The following is a 7,095-nucleotide window of genomic DNA, read 5'->3' as shown; positions in this document are numbered from 1 at the left end:
CATTTTTGAAAGACAGAGAGAGACAGAGCGCAAATGGGGGAGGACTAGAGAGAGGGAGACACGGAACCCAAAGCAGGCTCCAGGCTCCAAGCGTTCAGCACAGAGCCTGACGCAGGGCTCGAACCCACGACCGTGAGACCATGACCTGAGCCGAAGTTGGCCGCCCAACCAACCGAGCCACCCAGGCACCCTCCGGATTGGTTTTAACAGTTCTCCAACCAGTGAAGCTGAGTGGCACACAGCTGGCCTCGATGCTGACACTAAGCAGCAGCAGCAGACGCTTCACTCTAGAGACGCAGGGAGGTCTATTCTCCAGGTGGCCTGGGTGAACTGGGCTTGACTTCGGTCTTGCGGGGCAGGAACTCTTTCCTGCTCACTTCCCCGGCATACCAACACTCCATGCACCACAGATCTCTCCACCAGACCTCTCCTCTCCCCCACCGCCACCACCCAGGCCAAGACCCTCTTGCCTGGATGCCTGCACCAGACTCCTCGCCACACCAGTCTCCTGCTTTTGTCTCCTGCCTTGCTGGTCTATTCTCTGTAGAACAATCGCCGTGACACTTGTAAAATGTAAATGGGACCATGTTATTCCCTGCTCAAACCCTCTGATAGCTTCCCATCACATCAGAACAAGGTCCGATCCCCTCCCAAGACCATCAAGGCCTGTGTGACCTGTCCCTGCCCGCCCTCACCCTTCTCTCCTCACCCACCTCCTTCTTCCTGTCCTTAAATGCCCTAGTCCGGTCACATCTTCTGGCCTTTTCACGTGCCGTGCTTCCATTCGGCTCTTCCCGGGCTGGATTCCTCACTGCATTCCGGACACTGCTCTAACATCACGTCTTCAGAGGCCTTTCTTGATTTGCCTCCCAACCTCCAAAGTCACTTGCTACTCCCAAATTCTACAGAACTTTTCTTATCACTTATCATTACTTGACATTACATTACATAACTATCTGTTTACTGCAATAATTACCAACTCCATTTGTGGAGAAGCTTTCAAATGCCAATGAGCTGCAGGCCTCACCCAAACCAGTAAGTCAGAGTTTCAGGGAATAGGCCAGGAACCTCTAGGCCACAAAATCCCCCCTAAGTGATTCTAACTGCAGCAAGGATTCATACTCTTACATCACTGCTTCTCAAACTTTAATATGCAGACAATGCACCTGGGGATGTTATTAAAATATAGACTCGGGGGCACCTGGGTGGCTCAGTCAGTTAAGCATCTGACCTTGGCTCAGGTCATGATCTCAAGGTTCCTGGGTTCTGATTCTCTGTCCCCCTCTCACTCTGCCCCTCCCCTGCTTGTGCTCTCTCTCTCTCAAAGATAAACACTAAAAATTTTCTTTAAGTTTATTCATTTTGAGAAAGACAGAAAGAGAGAGCAAGTGGGGGAGGGGCAGAGAGAGAGAGAGAGAGAGAGAGAGAGAGAGAGAGAGAGAATCCCAAGCAGGCTCCACACCGTCATCATGGAGCCTGATTCAGGGCTCAAACTCACGAAACGTGAGACCATGACCTGAGCCAAAGTTGGACACTTAACCAACTGAGCCACCCAGGCACCCCAAAAATAAATATTTAAAAAACAAAAATATAAAATAAAAGGTAGACTCAATTTCACTAGGTCTAAGGTGGAATCTGAGATTCTACATTTCTGACAAGCTCCCAGATGATGCTAATGCTGGTCAGTGGACCTTGCTTTGAGCTGCAAGGGTCTAAAACATCACTGTCCAACAAAACTTTCCGCAAGGATGAAAATGTTCTAAATCTACACTGTTCAATACACACGTGACTACTGAGCACCTGAATCTCAGCTAGTACAGTGGAGAAACTGAATTTTTAATCTTAGGCTACCATATTAATACAGATCTAGAATGCATATGCTCCATGAAGGCACCAATTCCTAGAAATGTGGAGCATAAGAAAAGAATTAAGGATCCCTGCAAACTCTTGGCCTGCACAGCCTCTGTGGATGGGACACTGTGAAAACTCTATCAGAGGCCTAGATGGCACCAGCTCAGGAGTGGATCAGTACTTACCTAGGGCAGGAAGGCAGCCACAGAAGGCCATTCTGAGACACTTTAGTGACTAAAGCATGCGGTAACCCACAGATGACCACCTTGACCTCATGACTCAACCGCACTCCTAACCACAACCCCAGGCACACTTGACCAATGCCATCCCTGGGCATCCATGATCCTGGACAATCTTAAAGCCCCAGCTCTCACAGTGACTTGGTTTATTGCACTGATTTGTTGTAGGATGTCTGCCTCTCCCGCTAAGCTGTAGGTTCTTTCAAAGAGGGAACTTACTTCACTTGGTATTCTATTCCCATCACCTAGCACACAGCAGGACTCAATAAATACTGCATGAATGTCAGAGCCTGGACCCTACTGGGAGAATCATTAGTATTTTTACTGTTAATCACAAGAAACAGGGGAAACAATTGGGAGGAGGAGGGAGGATTACATAACAAGAGAAGATCGGTTCCTCCTTAAGTGACTCAAAAATTTCCAAACACGTTTTAAGTCCAGATTTCAGAACACAGCATAAATAAGGTGGCCCTGTTTGACCACAAAACCTCATTTCCAAAAACACAAACACACGGGCAAGAAAAGATTATGTCCTTCCGACAACAGATGCAAAATCTACTAGTCTGGGATCTGGAAGAGCGCTCTTCACAAAGGGCTGAGGTTCAGAATCACATTCTTGCCTAAAAAGCACATGGGCCAGGTTCCCACTAGAACTGCTGGGAGGGGCATCTAGCCCCAAGGACAGCAAGGCCCCTGGGAATCTGTGCAGCCCACAGGCTCATTTTACCCCTGCAGTTAGAACCCTGTGCTTGTGACAGCAATGAGATTTCCAAGGTAACCAAGGACAACAGAGTAGAGAATTATGGCCCCGGAAGGAAGCAGATTAAATTGTAATACTTACGAGTCAACATCAAATTTATTTTTAAAACTACATATCTAACAAAAGCCAAATAGGCAAGGCAGCATGGATGGTGTTTTACAGGAGGACTGAACTATCAACATGAATATTCCAAGTACGTATACAACTTTTTCTTATTCTGAGAATTATTTCAAAGTGCCTAGAGACTCCAAGAAACGGAGACAGAAATAACCCCCCCCCAAAAGGTGGGGGGCGGGGAGAAGCTCACTTCTCAGGGTTATGTCACAACTACTTATTTTTTTCCATTATTTCCAAAAACACAGATTCCATCCAGTTGCAGCAGCAGACTTTACTAAAAATGTGCACAATAATTACTTCACCCAGAGAAAGTGATCACCAGGCGAAACAACACACTGGTTAAAAAAAAACCAAAAAAACAACAACAACAAAAAAAACAAACAAACAAGCATGGGTTAACAAATACAGTTTTCATTCACTTAACTCATTCAACCATTCCTCCATTTTCTCTACTCTTCCTACCCAACCCCCAGGCAAACCCATGTTGGTGCCAGAGCCCTCAACAGGTTCTACGGATTAACTATGTTGTCAAGCAGTTAGCATTTACTAGACCCGGTGCCTGTCAGATACTGTGTTGTATCTTATCTCACTGAACCCTCCCCACCACCCTCTGAAGTAGAGAGGTATTGTTATCCAGGACTTAGTGCTGAGGAAAATAAGAAAACGCATCTCAGCCAAGTTCACAAAACTGGCAAGTGGTGGAGTCTGAACTTGAACCCATAACTATCCAACAAATGAGGAATTCAGAGAATTCAGCATCACTAAAAGGGACAGAAGATGGGGGTGCCTGGCTGGCTCAGTCGTAGAGCATGTGACTCTTAAGCTCAATTTCTGATCCCAAGGTTATAAGTTCGAGCCCCACGCTGGGTGTAGAGATTACTTAAAAATCATCTTAAAAAACAGCAACACTTCTGAAAACAGCGTGGAGCCAGCTCTTCAACTTACTAGGCTCTATAACCTTGAACAAATTACCTTCTCTGAGCCTCAGTTTCCTCATGTATAAAGCAGCAATAAGGAATAAATACAACAGATGTGATATTCATAGTGCAGGGTAGGGACCCAACAGCTACAAACAGCCCAGCTACAGATGTACGTATCCAAAAAGTACATGTCAGTTGTAAAACACTTTTTATCAGACATAACCTATATTGGAAAAAATAGGTTCACAAAGGTTTATCAGTTTAAAATTAGTTTGCTAATCCCATGACTCATTTATTTAAACACAGGAACAGGGCTTGCAAATTTTAAATTTATTTTATGGTAAATGAGTAATTTATGTCACAAGAGCCACTCTCTGCCTCACTTCAGTATGAAAAGTTAATGCTTGCTGAAAACTGAAATATGTGGGCATCACTTGTTAATGCAACTATTTGGAACAAGTTTTGGAAATGGGAATGAACATTACACACCCCAGGAGAGAGCATTATTTAAAGGAATCTACAGGGGCGCTTGGGTGGCGCAGTCGGTTAAGCGTCCGACTTCAAGCAGGTCACGATCTCACGGTCCGTGAGTTCGAGCCCCGCGTCGGGCTCTGGGCTGATGGCTCAGAGCCTGGAGCCTGTTTCCGATTCTGTGTCTCCCTCTCTCTCTGCCCCTCGCCCATTCATGCTCTGTCTCTCTCTGTCCCAAAAATAAATAAACGTTGAAAAAAAAAATTTAAATAAAAAATAAAAAATAAAAATAAAGGAATCTACAGTGATTCCTCAGAGAGTAAACGCCTCTCAAATCTAGTTTTCTCACAAATCCAAACTCACGGGCCGCCTGGGTGGCTCAGTTGGTTAAAGCATCTGACTTTGGCTTGGGTCATGGTCTCTCGGTTCGTGAGATCAAGGTATGTGGAGCCTGCTTGGGGTCCTCTCTCTTCACTCCTCCCTCTCTCAAAATAAATAAACATTTAAAAAAAAATCCAAACTCACATATTTCATATCATAGTATGAACAGTGGATTTGCCTAAAGTGAAAAGAGACCTGGGACCCCTGGGTGGCTCAGTCCATTGAGCATCTGACTCTTGATTTTGGCTCAGGTCATGATCTCACGAGTTCAAGCCCTGTATTGGGCTCTCCACTGACAGCACAGCCTACTTGGCATTCTCTCTGTCTCCCTCTCTTTCTGCCCCTCCCTCCCTCTCTCTCTCTCTCAAAATTAAATTTTTAAAAGTGAAGATAGACTTGTAATGATTTCAAGTTTTTCATTTTTGAAAGTTTAACCAATCCGTGTGCTTGGATGGCAACAGGGAGCAAGCTTGCAATTTAATAAAATGACCAAATCCAGTCTCTTTCTAATCTGCTCAGTAACTGAGCTCTCGGGTAATCTCCTGCACAGCATACAAAAAAAAAAAAAAAAAAAAAAAAAAAAAAAGGCTTTGGAAATTACACACTGCAAACGAAAATTAATCAGAGGAAGGGTATGCCAATTTTAAGAGCAATTCCTATTTGCCTAACTCTCCAGCACCTGCCAGTGTTAATAATATTTAGCTGACAAACAGCAGTGGGGAAAAGAAACAGAACTTTATATATAATCAAGCCTTCTTTAAGGCATCGTGTACAAGGCTTCCTTCCCTAAAGAAACACTCAGCTACTTTTTTGGTTGCAATCATTCCATAGACATCATTAATGGTGTATTCTCAAAACAGGATGAAAATGTTCCCCTTGCTTTTCAACCAGTACTTCTGAAAAAACTTCTCTGGGTCATCTCCATCTACCTCAGTTAAAGCCTTTTTTTTTTTTTTTTAATTTGAAGCCAACATTTTTAAGCCTTGCTGACACAAGTAGATGAGGGATTACAGAACTCACTACAAAAGGTTTACATGAAGCTCTCCTCCACCAAAAAACAGGAGAGAAGAAAGGAGAGAGGTAGGAGGGGGCCCTGGCTATACTTAAAACATTCATAATGCTAAATCTATTACTTTTAACTGTTTATGTCTACACAAATATAAATCCCCATTAAGAGAAACATTCTGGGGTTTTTTTTTTTTTCCCCAAGCAATTCCTAACAGCAGATGCTTTGCTCAAAGTGGGCAAAAAAAAATTAATGGCATCGCCTAATTTAAAAAGCTCTGCCGTGACCTCCCCTCACTCACTCTAGCCCAATCATCTTCTTCTAAAATGCCTGCGATACCCCATTTTAAGGCTGTAACTTGACATTCTGGCCAAGAGAAATTTAATCATCTATTCTATACTGGCACACGTGTGGCTTGTAAACCAGTTACCTATTAGGAGCCAAGCAGAGTGCTAAGCACGTCACACACCGCGTCTCTGACCCTCATAATGGTCCGGGAAAGGATGTATTTATTACTCCTGTTCGCTAGGTAAGGAAAACCAGAGCAGAGAGGCGAGGAGCTACCCTAAACCACACAGCAGCGGGGGCCCTGGACTCACAAACTCTGCCCTACAACGCATGCTGCTTTGACTGTCAACCTAAGCTTGTTCATTCCTGAGGGTTCTCTCCGCAGGATGTGGAGGGCTTACCAGTTAGCACTAGGCATGATGACTTTGCACCTTGAAAGCACTTGATTAAAATCAGGCCTTTTCCAGGCTGATGGGGAGGAGGGCAATCGGGGGGGGGGGGGGGCAAGGGGGGGAGACACACGCAACTGGGGGACGGCTATCACACGTCTTCGGATCAGAAGCCCCGGCTCCGCACTCAGCTCCCCGCACTCGGTTGCCGGGCGCGGTGTGGAATGCGGTCAGGCCTTCCCCGCTAAGGTGTGCACACCTTCCCCGGACGGCCGGGGTCCTCCCACGGTCCTCCCACGGTCCTCCCACCCACCCGAGGGAAGGGCAAAGGGGGCCAGGGCTGCAGCGGGGCAGGCTGCGTGCAGGGGCTCTCCCAGAACAAGTGGGAGGTGGGCGCCTGGTGAAGGCTGGCGAGCCCACCACTCCGGCCGCGGCGGGCGCGGGGGGTCCCAGCTCACCGCCCACCCCGCCTTCCCGGCCAAAGTTGGCCGCGCTGCGGGAAACCGCCCGGCCCGGGGCCCCGAGAGGGAAACGAGGGCGGCGGGAGGAGGGGGGTCTTAAAAAGGCCCAAGGTAGCCATCAGCCATCTCCTCGGAGCCACCTACACGGAACAAAGGGCTTCTGTGTCGGGCAGGGGTGGCCCGGCCGCGTCCGATTGGGAGGAAAAGAAACT

The 7,095-nt window shown here is 46.6% G+C and overlaps 1 long non-coding RNA gene across 1 annotated transcript; it reads left to right on the top strand.

The window, feature by feature from the left end:
- Positions 1-1,526: 1,526 nt before the first annotated feature.
- LOC121044551 (uncharacterized) lies at positions 1,527-3,325 on the top strand. The gene is made up of 2 exons (XR_005797349.1): positions 1,527-3,043; positions 3,213-3,325. It is a non-coding gene; the product is annotated as an uncharacterized LOC121044551 (long non-coding RNA).
- Positions 3,326-7,095: the final 3,770 nt, after the last annotated feature.

The sequence above is a fragment of the Herpailurus yagouaroundi genome, unplaced genomic scaffold, assembly GCF_014898765.1.
Source record: "Herpailurus yagouaroundi ecotype Mexico unplaced genomic scaffold, PumYag 188, whole genome shotgun sequence".
Taxonomy (NCBI): Eukaryota; Metazoa; Chordata; class Mammalia; order Carnivora; family Felidae; genus Herpailurus; species Herpailurus yagouaroundi.
Note: the sequence above shows the minus strand (reverse complement) of the source record. Positions and strands in the feature narration are given on the sequence as shown.